At 43.5% G+C, this 19,429-nt stretch overlaps 1 protein-coding gene across 4 annotated transcripts in view; it reads right to left on the bottom strand.

Moving 5' to 3' along the window:
* Nucleotides 1–19,429, bottom strand: part of LOC124606969 (leucine-rich repeat flightless-interacting protein 2) — a 228,718-nt gene that overhangs the window by 136,833 nt on the left and 72,456 nt on the right. For 2 of the 4 annotated variants that reach the window (XM_047139108.1, XM_047139107.1), the window contains exon 1: nt 1,100–1,195. The exons of the other annotated variants lie outside the window; for them this stretch is intronic. The gene's annotated coding sequence lies outside the window, so the exon portion shown is untranslated. Of the gene's footprint in view, nt 1–1,099; nt 1,196–19,429 lie in introns of those variants that run through there. 4 annotated transcript variants of the gene reach the window in all.

Genomic DNA, 19,429 nt, shown 5'->3' with positions numbered 1-19,429 from the left:
TCCTTGCAGTACTAAGGCCTAACGCGACAGTTTCGCCAGCATTTCTGCAACGATTTGCTTAACCACTTTCCAAATCATTTTCAGTTGTAAAGTGGTTAATTCTAGAAGTGTTTTTCCTACAATTCTCTCAGTAGAGATGATATCTTTCAGATGCTGCTTATTGTTAGATGGAGGAATCAACTTTACAAGACATGTTACCTGCACGTGTGCTCTCAAATGAAACATAAAATAGTCGTCATCGCGCAACATCCTCCATTCACAACAGTCACTGAATCATATTAATAAACGTGTGTATCTTACTCTCCCGTCGATTCGATAATATGGAAAAGTATAATTTCTTTTCCAAATTAAGCACAATGACAACAATTAAGTGAGAGGGCAAAGAAAAATAGGATGACTGGAAACTGCGGAACGCATTTCTAGTTACGCGTGAACTTCATAAATGATGCTACACGTGTATAAAAAACTGTCATAAAAATTTTATTTACTTATATACAACAATATTTTTGTACTCTGATGTCAGTGTGTGCACATTAAAAATTTATTGATTAAATGAGATTTTTTATGCACGTATATCCTCACACCACTACGGTTAGGGTAGGTGATTTTCACCTACAATTATCCCTAAATCTTCCACGATATTCAGGACCGTTTCCGTTCCAAATTTCAACCGACTATTTACCTAGTAAGCTAGTATTATACATGGAAAAAAAAACCTTCATGTTACAGACGATCACTGATACTTTCGAATGTACGTTAACGATTCACTTTATGAAGAAAGTAAGCACGCATTTTCCTGTACTCGTGCTGGCAACACCTTGTCTCAAAACCCACAGAAGTGTTGAAGCCACGATTTTCAGACGACGATCCCGTTACCTTGTTGCATCAAACGCTGGAAAACTGAGCTAGAAGATACGGCCTCACCCCGAGCATCGGTGAGTCAACGGAACTACCGCAACGTGCAGGGGGAAGTTCCTGCCAACAGCGCGCCATGGTAACGCGGTCTCCATCACGCAGCTAGCACGGCTGGATGGTCCGCGTGTTGATCCCTGACCAGCACCACTACCACGGCGCGCCTGCTCCTGGCAACAGCACTCACCGCACCGCCTGGGCACACCTGTTGCCACACGCACTTCACTTCACCGCTCACAACTCACTCACAGCATATGCACCACTCGCGACTCTGACGCACTGCACCGAACGCACGCGCACACCACCAGCAGCGAGCCGACTGACTTGCGGCGCGGCAGCTGAGCGCCACGCTACGCAGCAGTGGGGGTACGCAGGTCGCTGGAGAAGAGGGGGGGGGGGGGGGGGGAGGAGGGTCGCTGGCAGCACCTGGCCCTCCAGCTGCCGCACGGAGCCAGCTAGCCAATGCCTTTCCCTGCGCCCACCGCGACTTCCTCCAGATCCACAATATAGTTTACTTTCTACAATGTTCGTCATAACGCGTCACCACATCCCAAATAGTTTGTGAGGGCTTAACCTGGAGGCGTATTTGAGGAAAAACCGGTTATCTGCACTTAAGCGTATAACATAGTGAAGAGTAACCGTGAACGGGGAATTTTCTTATCCTAGCCATAATGGGACAGAAGTACGGTTGCCATTTAACGTATGCGGCGTTGCAAATATTAGCAACAGTCAGCTGTGTGACAGAATGTCGACAATGAAAATTTGTGCTGGACCGAAACCCGAACCCGGATTTCCCGCTAGTCGCGAGGGAATACATTTCATCTATTTCATAACTGCTGGAGTTGCCGCAGTACCTGTTCCTCCGGACATACGTGCATGTTCAAAGCAATACTGTGCCGTGTTTCTGAATAACACAGGCATTTAAATATCGTAAATATATATAACTCCGGCCTGTTGTCCAGTGTTCGTTAGGCTTTTTGTCGACGAAGCGGAGAATACAGAACTAAGGTCAGTTCCATGCTCACGATATAAGTATAAAGAGGAATAAGGAGATATATCATAAGAAAATACACTGATCAGCCAGAACATTATATCAGCTGCCTACTATCGATACAAACCCGTCCAGGCGATAGAAGGGGCACTTTGCGAGGAATGACTGCTAGTGAAGACACACGCACAGTGCATATAGTATCAGTGAGCGTGCTGCCCGTGTGTAGAATGCGCAAGGCGCGCGACCGATCAGAGTTCGACCGAGGGCAGACAGTGAAGGCGCGGTTACTCGGCACGAACATTTCGAAAACAAAACAACTTGTTGGGTGTTTGCGAAGTGCTTTTGTGAGCGTCTTCGACAAGTGGCGAAAACATGGCCAAACCACATCCAGACGTCGGGGAATTGGGCGGCCACCCCTCATTACAGATGTCAGACGCCGTAGGCTGGGCAAACTGGTGAAACAAGTTAGGCAGCGAAATGTGGCGGAACTAACATCAAACTTTAACGCTGGGCAGAGTACAAGTGTGCCTGAACACACAGTGCTCTATCTTCGTCGTCATTGTTGTGATGACGGTGACTTCCAGTTCAAACTTTTTTTAATACAGCTCTTCACACCAGCCTGTCATGTGCAAGCCCCTTCATCTGTCCGTAACTACTGCAACGTACACCCATGTGAACCTGCGTGCTGTAGTCAATCAAGCCTTTGTCTCCCTGAACAATTTTTACCCGCCCCACTTCCTTCCATTACCAAATTGACAATTCCTTGATACGTCAGTGTGTGACCTATCAAGTTGTCTTATCTTCCACATAATTTTCAACGTCCTTCTGTAGCACCATTTTTCAAAAGATTGGCTTTCCTCCTTGTGTGTACCGTTTGTCGTCCACATTTCACGTCCATACGAAGCTACGCTTCTTTTATACCCTCAGCTGTGATCCCACCGAATACTCCTAACGGTGGGCCTTCTTACCCCGACGACCCACCACGACGTCGCAAACTACGACTGAAATGGGCACGTCACCGTTGGCACTGGACATTGGAGCAGTGGCAGGGCGTTTAATGCTCTGATGAATCCCGATACCTCCTTCATCAAGCCGACGCGAGGGAGTAAATCCGTCGTCTTTCAAAGAATAGCTCCTTCATACCTGTACTGCGGGACGGAGACAGGCTGGCGTCGGCTCCATTATGCTCTGGAGAATCTTCACGTGGGCATCCATGGGTCCATCGGAGTTCGTCCAAGGCACCATGACGGCTATGGAGTATCGTACACTGGTTGCAGACCACGTACACCTCTTCATGGGGATCATGTTTCCCGACGGCAGTGGTATTTTTCAACAAGATAACGTGCCATATCACAAGGCCAAGAGTGTGATGGAGTGGTTCGAGGAACACAGTGGTGAGTTCCAATTTATGTGCTGCCCCCCCCCCTCCCCCAACTTGCCAGATTTGAGCCCAATCGAATACATCTGGGATATGATTGAACGTTGCGTTAGAACCCATCGCCTTCCTCCCCGGAATGTACGAGAATTAGGTAGCGCGCGCGCGCGCGCGCGCGCGCGCGCGTGTGCGTGTGTGTGTGTGTGTGTGTGTGTGTGTGTGTGTGTGTGTGTGTGTGCGCGCGCGCGCGCGCGCAGATATGGTGCCATTTCCCTCCAGCGACTTACCATGGCCTCACTGTTGCCATGCCACGACGCGTCGCCGCTGTTATCGGTGCCGATGATGGGCATACCGACTATTAGGTAGGTTGTCGTAAAGTTCTGGCTGATCTGTGTATAGCTACACCAGCCAATGGTACTCATATCTGTGTCTATGTTTTTATTCGTAGACAATGATGTGAGACTTAAAATTGTCCTGTCAAGAGTCCCACGAAATGATCTTCAGGAAAATAACCTTGTTTATAAACTTGATTCCAGTGGGAAATATTAATAATTAACTACAAATTATTTTATTGCTTTGTAACTCCAATTGATATGACCACAGTTATTGAATGTCTTTTCGCTTGCCATCTCACTCCCAAAAAAATAGATAATTGTTTATTTTGTTTTATGAATAGCTTTTAGTTTATTTTAACATAAGATTATCCTAGGAAGGGTACTGAGCAATTAAGAAGACTGAGCAATTAGTTATTATCATAACTACAACATTATATGGCTGTCTACTGATTTTCATTTTTTTAGTTTAAGCACGTTTAGGGTTAATCTAACTGCAACTGGTTACTAATAAACGACTGAAAATATCACACTGACTCTACTTCTAATCAAAATAGGTAGCCCGGCTTATAGGGAAAAATGTATGGTTGAATATTAAGACGAATCCCGATTTCTGTTTTTGGATCTGGCAGCTCTAGGCAGAGGAGATGCATGTAGGAAGGCGCAATGTTGCTATTATCCTGAACAGCTCCTTTCAGTGCATGGAGATATCTTCATTTTTGCATGTTTGATGTACCTGGTGAATAAATAAAGTTAGGAGTAGATATTGAAAAGTGCTAATATTAAAGATCCATCAGTATAATAAGTCATGGCTGCAAAATACCAAAACGGATTATCTACATAAGAATGGAAAAAGTGTCAGATGCCGACCTCGATGCCCTACAGCTTTAGCAGAAACCGGACTGCACTATTAAGAGTCGAAGGACATCAAAAGGAGGCAGTGTTTGAGAAGCGATCCACCCCCAATGTTATTCAATCTGTACACACTGCGCAATCTGTGCTTGAAACCAAGGAGAAATTTGGGAAAGAGAATTAAAATTCAGGGCGAAGAAATTAAAATTTTCAGATTTGCCGTGACATCGTCATTTTGACAGACACAGCAAAGGAATTCGGAAAAGTTGAACGGAATCGTTATCGTCTTAAGAAGATTTCATGATATGAAAACCAACGGCAGTACAGGGGGGGGGAAGTGATGTGGCATTAAAGTAGGAGCTAGGAGCTACTGACGAAATTAGATCATGAAATGATCCACTGTAAGTAACAGACGAGCCTCATTATCAGGGCAGCAAAAAAAAAAAAGGGGGTCACAGCTGAGGGTATAAAAGAAGCGTAGCTTCGTACGGACGTGAAATGTGAAGGACACACGGTACACACAAGGAGGAAAGCCAATCTTTTGAAAAATGGTGCTACAGAAGGACGTTGAAGATTATCTGGAAGATAAGACAGCTTGATAGGTCACACACTGACGTATCAAGGAATTGTCAATTTGGTAGTGGAAGGAAGTGGGGCGGGTAAAAATTGTTCAGGGACACAAAGGCTTGATTGACTACAGCACGCAGGTTCACATGGGTGTACGTTGCAGTAGCTATGGACAGATGAAGGGGCTTGCACATGACAGGCTAGTGTGAAGAGCTGTATTAAAAAAAGTTTGAACTGGAAGTCACTGTCATCACAACAATGACGACGAAGATAGAGAACTGAGTTTCTCCCGACACATAGAATGTTCAAATAACTTACGGGAACGAAGCCGGGTGACGTCGACGGCTGTCAACGTCGTCATACTTGGTTCAACAACAAAAACAACGACAGGAAATTTCCGAGCAACGCGCATGAACTGTCTCAAATGGAAGAGACATACGTGTACTATGATGTAATTACGTGGAACGTGTCTTTATCAAGCTATTAAATCAATTTAGTTATCGGTGTTTTGTCCAAAACTGACATTTTGAGACCCTGGCTGTGTATGAAATACAGGCTGATTCTTAAAAAAGAAGAAAAAGGCCGCCAACCACTACTGACAAGACTATTTATTTACACAAATACCGCCGTAACCCCCCCCCCCCCCCCCCCATGAACCATGGACCTTGCCGTTGGTGGGGAGGCTTGCGTGCCTCAACGATACAGAGGGCCGTACCGTAGGTGCAACCACAACGGAGGGGTATCTGTTGAGAGGCCAGACAAACGTGTGGTTCCTGAAGAGGGGCAGCAGCCTTTTCAGTAGTTGCAGGGGCAATAGTCTGGATGATTGACTGATCTGGCCCTGTAACACTAACCAAAACGGCCTTGCTGTGCTGGTACTGCGAACGGCTGAAAGCAAGGGGAAACTACAGCCGTAATTTTTCCCGAGGGCGTGCAGCTTTACTGTATGGTTAAATGACGATGGCGTCCTCTTGGGTAAAATAATACGGAGGTAAAATAGTCCCCCATTCGGATCTCCGGGCAGGGACTACTCAGTAGGACGTCGTTATCAGGAGAAAGAAAACTGGCATTCTACGGATTGGAGCGTGGAATGTCACGATCCCTTAATCGGGCAGGTAGGTTAGAAAATTTAAAAAGGGAAATGGATAGGTTAAAGTTAGATATAGTAGGAATTAGTTACGTTCGGTGGCAGGAGGAACAAGACTTCTGGTCAGGTGAATACAGGGTTATAAATACAAAATCAAATAGGGGTAATGCGGGAGTAGGTTTAATAATGAATAAAAAAAATAGGAGTGCGGGTAAGCTACTACAAACAGCATAGTGAACGTATTATAGTGGCCAAGATAGACACGAAGCCCATGCCTACTACAGTAGTACAAGTTTATATGCCAACTAGCTCTGCAGGTGACGAAGAAATTGAAGAAATGTATGATGAGATAAAAGAAATTATTCAGGTAGTGAAGGGAGACGAAAATTGTATATTGTCTATACAAGGGCGATGTACTTGAGGACAATATTATGGAAATGGAAGAGGATGTAGATGAAGATGAAATGGGAGATACGATACTGTGTGAAGAGTATGACAGAGCACTGAAAGACCTGAGTCGAAACAAGCCCCCAGGAGTAGACAACATTCCATTGGAACTACTGACGGCCTTGGGACAGCCAGTCCTGACAAAACTCTACCATCTGGTGAGCAAGATGTATGAGACAGCCGAAATACCCTCAGACTTCAAGAAGAATATAATAATTCCAATCCCAAAGAAAACAGGTGTTGACAGATTTGAAAATTACCGAACTACCAGTTTAATAAGTCACAGCTGCAAAATACTAATACGAATTCTTTACAGACGAATGGAAAAACTGGTAGAAGCCGACCTCGGCGAAGATCAGTTTGGATTCCGTAGAAATGTTGGAACACGTGAGACAATACTGACCCTACGACTAATCTTAGAAAATAGATTAAGGAAAGGCAAACCTACACTTCTACCATTTGTAGACTTAGAGAAAGCTTTTGACAATGTTGACTGGAATACTCTCTTTCAAATTTTAAAGGTGGCAGGGGTAAAATATAGGGAGCGAAACGCTATTTACAATTTGTACAGAAACCAGATGGCAGTTATAAGAGACGAGGGACATGAAAGGGAAGCAGTGGTTGGGAAGGGAATGAGACAGGGTTGTAGCCTATCCCCGATGTTATTCAATCTGAATATTGAGCAAGCAGTAAACGACACAAAAGAAAAGTTCTGAGTAGGTATTAAAATCCATGAGAAGAAATAAAAACTTTGAGGTTCGCCGATGACATTGTAATTCTGTCCGAGACAGCAAAGGACTTGGAACAGCAGTTGAACGGAATGGCCAGTGTCTTGAAAGGAGGGTATAAGATGAACATCAACAAAAGCAAAACGAGGATAATGGAATGTAGTCGAATTAAATCGGGTGATGCTGCGGGAATTAGATTCGGATTTGAGACACTTAAAGTAGTAAAGTGGTTTTGCTATTTGGGGAGCAAAATAACTGATGATGGCCGAAGTAGAGAGGATATAAAATGTAGACTGGCAATGGCAAGGAAATCGTTTCTGAAGAAGAGAGATTTGTTAACATCGAGTATAGATTTAAATGCCAGGAAGTCGTTTCTGAAAGTATTTGTATGGAGTATAGACATGTATGGAAGTGAAACATGGATGATAAATAGTTTAGACAAGAAGAGAATAGAAGCTTTCGAAATGTGGTGCTACAGAAGAAAGCTGAAGATTAGATGGGTAGATCACATAACTAATGAGGAGGTATTGAATAGGATTGGGGAGAAGAGAACTTTGTCGCACAACTTGACTAGAAGAAGGGATCGGTTGGTAGGACATGTCCTGAGGCATCAAGGGATCACAAATTTAGCATTGGAGGGCAGCGTGGAGGGTAAAAATCGTAGAGGGAGACCAAGAGATGAATACACTAAGCAGATTCAGAAGGATATAGGTTGCAGTAGGTACTGGGAGATGAAGGAGCTTGCACAGGATAGATTAGCATAGAGAGCTGCATCAAACCAGTCTCAGGACTGAAGACCACAACAACCGCCGTAACACGTTTAGAAACGAAAGGTTCATCTTCAGACGGCTGTTCACGTCGAGATAAACGTCTGTTGAAATGTACTGTACTTTTCGGCTCTTTGTTCCCCTTTGTGGTGAAAGATTCTTGGGACGATACTGCCGTACAGAAAAATTTATCAGAAACGACATGTTTAAACGCAAGTATTTCTTGTAACAATCGGACACAATGTAAACAAATCTTTTTAAGACTGAGCTGCTATATATTTACGTCGAAAATCCCGCGTCATTTTGTTTCAATTTTATCTGTGTTCACGAAATACTGTAGAGCATATGAAGCACTTACTTGATTGCTTCGTTTCGCATCACATGTCTTATGCATCAACAGTGATATCAACTTACACGATACTTACAGAGATATCTCGTTAGTTATTTTTAATCATTACTGTGGGTTTTATAACGACTGGTTAATTTGTGCGGATGATTTTATGAGTAATAAAATTTTCACCGAACGTCGACATTTTTTACTACTTTAGAAATCTGCTTTTGTTTTACAGAAATAAGGACAATATTTTTCCTCATAAAGTTCTCCACAAAATTAATGTACCAGGCCAATCCTCTCATCTGTCAAATAGCAAAGCTAGCGTCTCCTATCTTGCCCCTGAGATGCCTTCCTCTTCATCTATCTCTATTAGCCAGGCAATCTTCTTTTCCTTTATATTTCCTTAATTATGTTTCATCATGTCTATTCTTCTCCTCCCTTCACCATGAGTCTCCCTCATACTCCCTGCTGCCAGCACTCCTATCTAAAATTTGTCTCTTGAATAATGTCCAATTATAACAGTACTTATGATCTACGAATATAAACTCTATATGTATGTATTTTTCCAAGTGTACCTTTCTAATTGTTTATTTCACTCTTTGTACTAGATGTAGTTTAACAGGCCTACTAAAACGTATGAATGTAAAATAAGTAGAATGCCTGGTTAGATGTAAGAGAGGGCCTGATGGCCCTAATCTTACCAGGTTAAATAAATAAATAAATAAATATTTTCGAGTAGTACAGCTGCACACGGAGTCCACATTCATGTGCCCGAAATTCGGCTGAGATTTTTGTGGGCCGCAGTACTGTTTTTCCTTTTGTTACAAACTGTGAGACGTAACTGATTTGATTATGGAGCGTCTGATCATTAATGGCGATCTGTGATACAACGACTTCAGTACATTTCAAAGTAGGTTTGTTTCCTACCATTCTCGTTGAAATTTTTATTAGAGTACGAGTAACAAGACTCTGAGACAAAAGATCACTTTTGTGTAAGTACTGGCAGACATTTTTCTGTCCTACATGTGTACTTACGAACATTTACTACACATTCCAAATCTGATTACTCAGATGACAGCTAAAATCATAGGAGAATGAAGGTACTGCTATTAGCATGTTTAACTGGTGAGCTGCCACCATGACGATTGATGGACAACACAATTAATTCTCACCAAAAATTGTGTGTATCAGAAGACATAAACCCCAAGGACAGAGCTACACCAGAAGGACAAATTTTAAAATGGAAATATTGTAACGGAGTTGTGTAAACGATAAATACGTAGATTGAAATACAACCTACGTTCATTACCAGACTAGTAGCCGTTACTCAGCAAAGAGCTGCGAAAAACGGCCCCTTGGCCAAACCAACTATTCGTAACACCGTTGAAAGCTTCCGCTGCAGCAGACTTGGGAAGCAAATATGACGTCAACACAAACATCTCAGGCTGCGCAAGCAATTCACTGACGCAACTTCATGGTAACATCTGGCGAAAATAGCTGAAAGAGAACACTATCACAGCTTGGCACTTGGTGGTAGCAACTACATGAAAAATGCGTTTCACGTATAAAATTTCTACCAATATTACTTTCTCGTTAGTTCACCGTTTCTTTAGTGACAGCAGTGCCAATAAGGACGTACTTGGCCTGCGGAGCAGTCGGATGAGAAGGAATGTTTATCGTCCTGTCGATGGCAAGATCACTGGAGACGGAGCACAGGCGCGCAAGGGTGTCTCCCCACCGCATACCCCTCAGATTTAATGGTAAGACGGTGTAGTGGATAGCCCGTCGAAACCTGGACACAGATCAAGCATGAAAACAGGAAGAAGGTGTACTGAAACAGTGAACGGTCTAAGTTGAACAAGTGGAATATTGAGCGACTTCCAATAGCTGCGGCGTCGTTAAGTGGTTACGGTATTGGACTGTAAACCAGACGAGCCGTCTTCAAGACTCCCTCGTGTCATTTATTCTTTTTCGCAATATTATGAACCGTCCGTCCGGTCATTAACATGTTTGATCTCTTTCTGTAGTCTTGGCATTTGTCGTACTATACAGTGGTTATAGAATATGAATCACGTGGTAAGAATACGTTAGCGTCGCAAGTAAATGTGATGAATAGTCAGAGCAGGCGGGGTACCACATAGACGCCTCACAGAAACGTACAGAACAAATAAACGGGTGTGTACTACGTTACAACAAAGGAATTCAAGAGTCAAAACTTTCAAAACGTAATCCAACTTCAAAAACGTGAAAAGCATATGTTTTGACAGAGCACAAAGAGATTGTGTGATTATGAAACTGTTGCGCTCATTTGTTGCAGCTCATGTGTCAAACTACTATGTTTTCATCATTTCCTTGCGAGTGAACACATTCACATTTATACGAGCACCTAAATTGGGCAAGGACGCACATCTCACTCACTTACCACGCGTACAAATTAGGTGTGTCTATAAGAGATTCCTATCATAAGACACACGTACTGTCTCTAATGCAGCGTATGACACGCCAGACATGTTTTATAATGGAGGATTCGGTTGAATTGTCGCCTTGCCATCAAACGTTTGCGGTTCCCATTCGAAAGCCTTTTCCTTTCGGGTGTTAATAGAGTAGTTTTGCCGAATCAACTGTCACTGTAGGTCCCTTCCTTACTCCTCGCTATTTCAAGCGGACGTTACGCAACGTTACAGACACAAATTTGAACACAGCGAACTGCGAAACAGAAAAAAAATAGCAGGAAGGAGATTTGAACACGACTTGCCCGGTTGGCAGTCCAACACCGAGACCAGTTAACCACGACGCCATTGCAGTTCCAGGCTGCTCTATATTGCACTTCTTGTCCTTGGGCCGTTCACTGTTTCTGTTTAGCTTTTTATTCACAATCCAGTACACCTTGTTCCTGTTTTCACGCTTGACCTGCGTTCTGACGGGCCATCCACTGGGCCCTCTTACCACCTAATCTGAAGGAGGTGCGACTAGGTGTTCCCTTGTCAGACTGGAGGCAAGGGGAGGAAGGAATTTGGCAGTGCCCTTCCCAGGCGATCGATCCTGGCATTTGCCTTACCCGATTTAGGATACACTAAATCGGCGTGGCCAAAAAGAGTTTTGAGTCGCTGTCCCCCCGAAAGAGGTTTCAGGGATTGGTGAGTCACGCTCGGTACACGATGTGGCACTTAGACGCTCTATGTGGACCCAGCGGACGCACAGAGGATGACGACATCGAAATACAGTGTACGTTGTGTGCTTTCCCCTCGAATCATTACTTTTGTCAACTGTAAAATGAACGCTGTTGCATTTTATATGCATTACAGCAATGGTTTGGAAGTTCTATTGGCATGATAATCGACCTACCAACAAAGCAATAACAGGGCACAATGAACGGAGGAAAAGTCAGGTATGAAAATCTCTCCAACAAGTATTCACAGGACTTCAGGAAGAATGGTAGCAAATTCCGTCTTCAGCCTATCAGATCTTGGTGGAAATACATATCCACAGATAGAATGCTATAAGAGATTCAAAGGGAAGTCTTACACCCATATACTCTATTTGTTAAATGAGGAATGGCTACAGTATATATTCAGCTCCATTTCAGGTTTTAGGCCGTACTCATCTCTTTTTTTAAAAAAAGCCAAAAACAACTAAAAAACTAGTTGCAGAAGCAGAAAGCGTAATTTTTTTATTGGGTTCCCCGAGGAAAAACGAAGGTGGCCTATCATAAATTGCCGCATTAGATGTATTAACACGGAGCATTAATAACTGCTCTGAATCTGAAGGGAATGTTTGAAATAGGCTTACGTTTAAGTCGTCATTTTCTTGTAAATCTTCCGTTGTATATGCAGCGCAAATGTCTGTGATTGATAGGTTCCTTGGTCCTTGTCTGATCTGAAGATTCGTTACGCCTTTTGTCACTGTGTGAACCCTGGTAATCGAGTCAGGAGTACAACCACGGACAGAAAAATACTTAATAATACTTTTTTGGTCACTCTCGATCGCTACAGACATGGCCAAAATACAAATTTCAATTAATCACCACCACTCTCGGAACCAATGTGAAGACTTAGGCCAGTTGCACAGCGTAAACTTTCACAATACACTCATGTTAAGTCATGAGATGTTTCAGTGTCTCGCCAGTGAAGAACCATAAAGTCCTAACAGAAACAAATAGCTAAGTAACGAGCTATATGAGTCGGATCAGGGCGAGTCGATATTTAGGATACACACCGCAAAGTACCAGATCGCGGTAATCTCAATTACGATAATGTTTATTGTAAGCTTCAAGTCAATAATAAACACACACAAGCGTTATCACGCTTAATCCACTTGTCAGTTCGGCACACAAAGACACGGTCGTGATAAACTTATACCACGATCGAGGAAAATTCAGCCCTTGGACTTTTGTAAGCTGAGATAGTAAACGCTTATAAAATTCGTCGTATATTAGAAACTGCTTGAAGTTCTTAGTTGTAAAAACTTTGTGAGGTAGAGGTTGAACGGCACTTCATTACCTTGCCGAACAGAACAGGGGGTGGGGGGTGGGGGAGGGGAGGGAGAGAGCGCGATAGAGCGGGGAGGGGGAGAGAAACATCTTTCATGCTCTAAAGGTTGTGTCTGAGGGTTTGATAACTGAATTTCGCAGAATCTACGTCTCTGAAATCACCTCTCCTCCTAATCTCCGATGTGAGTCTCCTCCCTGTTCTTTCGCAATTTACTACCGAACGAAACGAGAACTCGGAAATCAGTGCCATACTTCGAAATACAATAACAAAATGCTACAGTGTGAAAGCTTTATGAAACGCAATGAGATCTTTATTTACGTAGTAACTTTAGTAACAAGCCTGACGAGGTAGCATGGAAACAATCTAGACCGTCATAAACACATGTAAAGTTGAAACGTACAATGAACGAGCATTCATGTTCGTACATCGATTTCTCCTTTTAAAAACAATCACAGACAATGGTTAATGTTGCTGCTGTGGCAGGCCAATCGTGACGGCATCTTTAGCCGCTTACTTTGGACGAGCGCTGGATGCATCACTATGACCCCGAATGAATGAGGAAAGCAAACAGTGGAAACATATCAAGACGCCCTGCCGTAAAAGGCGAACACGGGGAATGCCGAGTATTTTTTAGGACTACCACGGTGTGGTGACAACAAGTGAGGAGCAACCATCACAAGAAACATACTACCGAGTCTCCTGCCGATGTTACGGGAGGCTGTCAAGACGACGCGAAGCCGCGGCAAGCTGTCCACGGAGGCGTTTTAGCTCCACGACAGCGTCCCAGCTCATTCCGCAAAGGAGAGGGTCACATATGCTGCTTCTTTGGGATACAAATTTTGCTTCCTCCCCCCGTCCCGTATACTCGTGACATGCCACTCGGTGGCTTCTTACTCTTTTCACGGACGAAGAAACCATTGCGTGCCAGGCATTTCCAGAATGCCGGCGAGGTGGTTTTTGAGGATGGAACAGACGATATGGAGAGTTCTGCATCCACGACCTCCGGCAGATCATTGATCCTTGGGAATAATGATTAGAGATTAAGAGTGAATCTGTAGAGAGGAACTAACACCACAGAAATGTTGACTCTTTTTTTTTTTTTTTTTTTTTTAAGCGACAATTAAAACTTTATGACCATACCATAAGTGGAAGTTAAAAACCAAAATACTGTATTGATCGCGCACGTTTCTGGTTTTGCTGACGCAACAGGACAGTGCACCTGAAATGCCAAAGGACACGCGCAGGTGACGGACAGCGCACAGAGCTCGAACACAGGAGTTAGCGGCGCGACCGCGGCAGATCGTGGTCCGACTGGCTGGCAGTTGGCAGGGTGTCCGCCCGGTAACGGCACAGCGCCTCGGCTCACGCCTCGCGCCCGTTAGGCGATCACATTTCGATGTTGCGGCCCAAATTCTGTGCCAGCTACCGGGCCGCGGGCATAGGCGGAAACCGGCCATACAGCGTGCCGCTCTAGACACCTCATTGCCACCCAGAGGGGTTGGATAACACCATACGCACACTCACCTAATAGGTACGGTGACTTCAACAGAGACTGATACTTCCTGTAAATCTAACCACTTACGTCCTAAATTGTCGTCGTGGGACATTTACATCACTTTTCAAACGTAACCTGCACAGATTCATAGGAGGTTGCAACAGAATGATAATGGGCTCTTCAATTTCTTTTATACACACTAAACTATTTCCATAATATTCAAATACCACGACTCTAACTACTAAGGAATACGTATTATATCATCTTCTTCAACATCTAAGCTATTTTAATGTACGCATTGCCATTCTGAAAGAAAGATGAATCGCAGTCTGGGTACAATGCCTCCGTCAAAGAATGAACGTGGTCACTTAAAGTAGGATCTTAAACCTCGCTAGTTAATATTTCTACCCTGAATGACCAAAAGACTACCTGAATCGTATATAACATGCCGTACAAACCACCAAAGCATCTCCATCAAGCTTCACAAATGGGATAAAATTGTACTCTTCTCCACCGCCTCTTTTTAATGTAAACACGTTCCACGGTAGGCAACAGTGCAAAAGATGATTCCCTGGACAATGTTATACGTTGTTGTTGTTGTTGTGGTGGTCTTCAGTCCTGAGACTGGTTTGATGCAGCTCTCCATGTTACTCTATCCTGTGCAAGCTTCATCATCTCCCAGTACCTAGTGCAGCCTAAATCCTTCTGAATCTGCTTAGTGTATCCATCTCTTGGTCTCCCTCTACAATTTTTACCCTCCACGCTGCCCTCCAGTACTAAATTGGTGATCCCTTTATACCTCCGAACATGTCCTACCAACCGATCCCTTCTTCTAGTCAAGTTGCGCCACAAACTCCTCTTCTCCCTAATTCTATTCAATACCTCCTCATTAGTTATGTGATCTCCCATATAATCAAATGGTTCAAATGGCTCTGAGCACTATGGGACTTAACATCTGTGGTCATCAGTCCCCTAGAACTTAGAACTACTTAAACCTAACTAACCTAAGGACATCACACACATCCATGCCCGAGGCAGGATTCGAACCTGCGACCGTAGCAGTCGCGCGGTTCCGGACTGCGCGCCTAGAACCGCTAGACCACCGCGGCCGGCCCCATCTAATCTTCAGCATTCTTCTGTAGCACCACATTTCGAAAGCTTCTATTCTCTTCTTGTCTAAACTATTTATCGTCCATGTTTCACTTCCATACATGGCTACACTCCATACAAATACTTTCAGAAACGACTTCCTGACACTTAAATCAATACTCGATGTTAACAAATTTCTCTGCTTCAGAAACGCTTTCCTTGCCATTGCCAGTCTACATTTTATATCCTCTCTACTTCGACCATCATCGGTTATTTTGCTCCCCAAATAGCAAAACCCCTTTACTACTTTAAGTGTCTCATTTCCTAATCTAATTCCCGCAGCATCACCCGATTTAATTCGACTACATTCCATTATCCTCGTTTTGCTTTTGTTGATGTTCATCTTACACCCTCCCTTCAAGACACTGTCCATTCCGTTCAACTGCTCTTCCAAGTCCTTTGCTGTCTCGGACAGAATTACAATGTCATCGGCGAACCTCAAAGTTTTTATTTCTTCTCATGGATTTTAATACCTACTCAGAACTTTTCTTTTGTGTCCTTTACTGCTTGCTCAATATACAGATTGAATAACATCGGGGATAGGCTACAACCCTGTCTCACTCCCTTCCCAACCACTGCTTCCCTTTCATGTCCCTTGACTCTTATAACTGCCATCTGGTTTCTGTACAAATTGTAAATAGCGTTTCGCTCCCTGTATTTTACCCCTGCCACCTTTAGAATTTGGAAGAGAGTATTCCAATCAACATTGTCAAAAGCTTTCTCTAAGTCTATAAATGCTAGAAACGTAGGTTTGCCTTTTCTTAATCTTTCTTCTAAGATAAGTCGTAAGGTTAGTATTGCCTCATGTGTTCCAACATTTCTGCGGAATCCAAACTGATCTTCCCCGAGGTCCGCTTCTACCAGTTTTTCCATTCGTCTGTAAAGAATTCGCGTTAGTATTTTGCAGCTGCGACTTATTAAACTGATAGTTCAGTAATTTTCACATCTGTCAACATCTGCTTTCTTTGGGATTGGAATTATTATATTCTTCTTCAAGTCTGAGGGTATTTCGCCTGTCTCATCCATCTCGCTCATCAGACGGTAGAGTTTTGTCAGGACTGGCTCTCCCAAGGCCGTCAGTAGTTCTAATGGAATGTTGTCTACTCCCGGGGCCTTGTTTCGACTCATGTCTTTCAGTGCTCTGTCAAACTCTTCACGCAGTATCGTCTCTCCCATTTCATCTTCATCTATCTCCTCTTCCATTTCCATAATATTGTTCTCAAGAACATCGCCCCTGTATAGACCCTCTGTATACTCCTTCCACCTTTCTGCTTTCTCTTCTTTGCTTAGAACTGTGTTTCCATCTGAGCTCTTGATATTCATGCAAGTGGTTCTCTTTTCTCCAAAGGTCTCTTTAATTTTCCTGTAGGCAGTATCTATCTTACCCCTTGTGACATAAGCCTCTACATCCTTACATTTGTCCTCTAGCCATCCCTGCTTAGCCATTTTGCACTTCCTGTCGATCTCATTTTTGAGACGTTTGCATTCCTTTTTGCCTGCTTCACTTACTGCATTTTTGTATGTTCTCCTTTCATCAATTAAATTCAGTATCTCTCCTGTTACCCCAGGATTTCTACTAGCCCTTGTCTTTTTACCTACTTGATCCTCTGCTGCCTTCACTATTTTATTCCTCAACGCTACCCATTCTTCTTCTACTGTATTTCTTTCCCCCCTTTCCTGCCACTTGTTCCCATATGCTCTCCCTGAAACTCTGTACAACCTCTGGTTCTTTCAGTTTGTATGTCCCATAATTCAAACAACGAGGTACTGTGTTCACTGTGCCAATGAACCCTCTGTTTAACGTGCTCTAGATAGTTAACCCGCTTGGGGTGAAGCAAAAGTTGGAATTCGACAAGGATGGTACAGGAAACGGGCTACTGCCTGCTCAAAGAAACCATGTCGACGTTCACCTCACGCTATCAGATAAACACGGAAAAAGTTACTCTGCATGGACGAACGGTGATTTTAGGACCGTTCCTCCCGAGTGAGAACCCAGAGCCCACTACATTAGCCACTGCGCCAACTAGCACAGTCACGTTTGGAAATTGAATCTCTAGCACGGCTGTTTCGGTTACTAACTTAGCACTGTTCTCGCTCACACTGTGGTGGTGGTGGTGGTGGTGGTGGTGGTGGTAAGTCCTTATGGGACCGAACTGCTGAGGTCATCGGTCCCCAGGCTTACACTATACTTAATCTAACTTAACTTCCGCTAAGGACAACAAACACCACACTAAACTCCGACGGGGCGATACGCGCGAACCGTGGTAAGGCGACTCAGACCGAGTGGCTATTCACACTGTTTTCCATAGACCCTATTAAATTGTACAATCAATTTAGTGGGAATCCGGTTTCTTATAAGAGGTAATAATATTTGCTAATTTCCTCCGTCCTGACAATAAGATCAGTTTCTTTACACTAATATGCTCAACAGTTAAGTTTACCTGTGATATCTGTAAGGCTGTAGATGCCTCTAATACATCTCAAACATTTTCAATGGATGCAGCTGCTAAATGGGTAAGACGGTTCACTATTGCGGAAATCTGTGAAGGCCAGTACGATGATAAAAGATCACATTACAACGATTATGCGTGTTCTGGAAGCTCGAAGCATCCCCAGTAGAGCCATAGAAGAAAATGTAAACATCAGATTGCGTCAATTCATTAAGGTTAATAAGCCATAAACATGTCTTAAAAGTGGTGCGTTTACTTGCAGCAACACCCAAAAATTTTACAAGAAACGATTCACTGAAAATTTTAAGATGTAGCTTAGTCAACCAAGACCAAAAAAGTTCGCAAAGGGCGAAAAAATGGGGCAGACGCCAATTTTTGTACAGTGGTATGGGATAGTGCCACGTGAAAAGCATACGAAAAATCATGATCGGTGAAATGTGAGCTTGGGTGTCGGGAGGGAGGGAAGGGTAGCGAGGAGTTTAACAGGTAATTTTTTTTTTAAAAAAAAAAGCTTGGAAACCACCGCTTTTAGCAATTGTTTCCCTGCACAAAATAAAACTGCATTAAATTTCCTGCGAAGTCATGAGACAAAAAAAAAAGAGCCAATTTATATTTTTTCTAGGATTAATAGATTTTGCATTGATGGGTATGGAAAGATCGCGATTACTAAAAACAGTGTATCAATGGCATAAAATCAATGTTTATTATTAAATGAAATGGGTTAAGAAAAAATACTAAATATGTGTACCGCTTATAAGTGCAGCAGAACCGTGTTATGGGATAAAACTGTACTCTGGGAGGTGTGAATGGCTGGGTGAAGGGGCGGGAGGGGGGGGGGGGCAGAAGCGTGAAGGAAGGCAGGGCGCCGGATTGTGCCCATGCACGCCCCCCCTCCATACGTCTGCAAACTGAAGAGCACTCTTTCTACCCCATTACCCCACAAAATGATACTACACGGTATTTCACAAAGTTATACCGACACTTTCACAGCTCGCCTTATGGATCACCGGCAACGGAATGCGCAGACACGCCCGCGGGATATTCATTTTTCACAATGTGCGTTAACACTGCGTGGGATACAGATGTGAGTCACAACAATACTAACGCAAGAAACGCATGGGCAGAATCTACGAAAAATTCCTGCACACTGTTCTACTCTGTTAGAGAGGAAATTGGTTCTTAGTCATCCTGTAAGGCAGCTGACGCACTCTTAGGGGAAAGACAACTTTCCTCAGCACGAGTACTGCTCGTTTCTCAGTTTACAGACAAACTATATCTCCCCAGCATCTCCCGTCCAATTCTCTTATGTCAGTACGCAAAATAACTTCACTGAGCTCATGTTCATACAGTGGATAAACAATGGCTAAGAAGCATTTGTAACTGTGTTCACCACTAATCTTGTTATCGGTTTCTTTTTCTTTGATACACGCATTATGATGCTTATCCACCTTTA

This window comes from Schistocerca americana, chromosome 3 (assembly GCF_021461395.2).
Source record: "Schistocerca americana isolate TAMUIC-IGC-003095 chromosome 3, iqSchAmer2.1, whole genome shotgun sequence".
NCBI lineage: Eukaryota > Metazoa > Arthropoda > Insecta > Orthoptera > Acrididae > Schistocerca > Schistocerca americana.
This window is presented reverse-complemented; position numbering and strand designations above follow the sequence as displayed.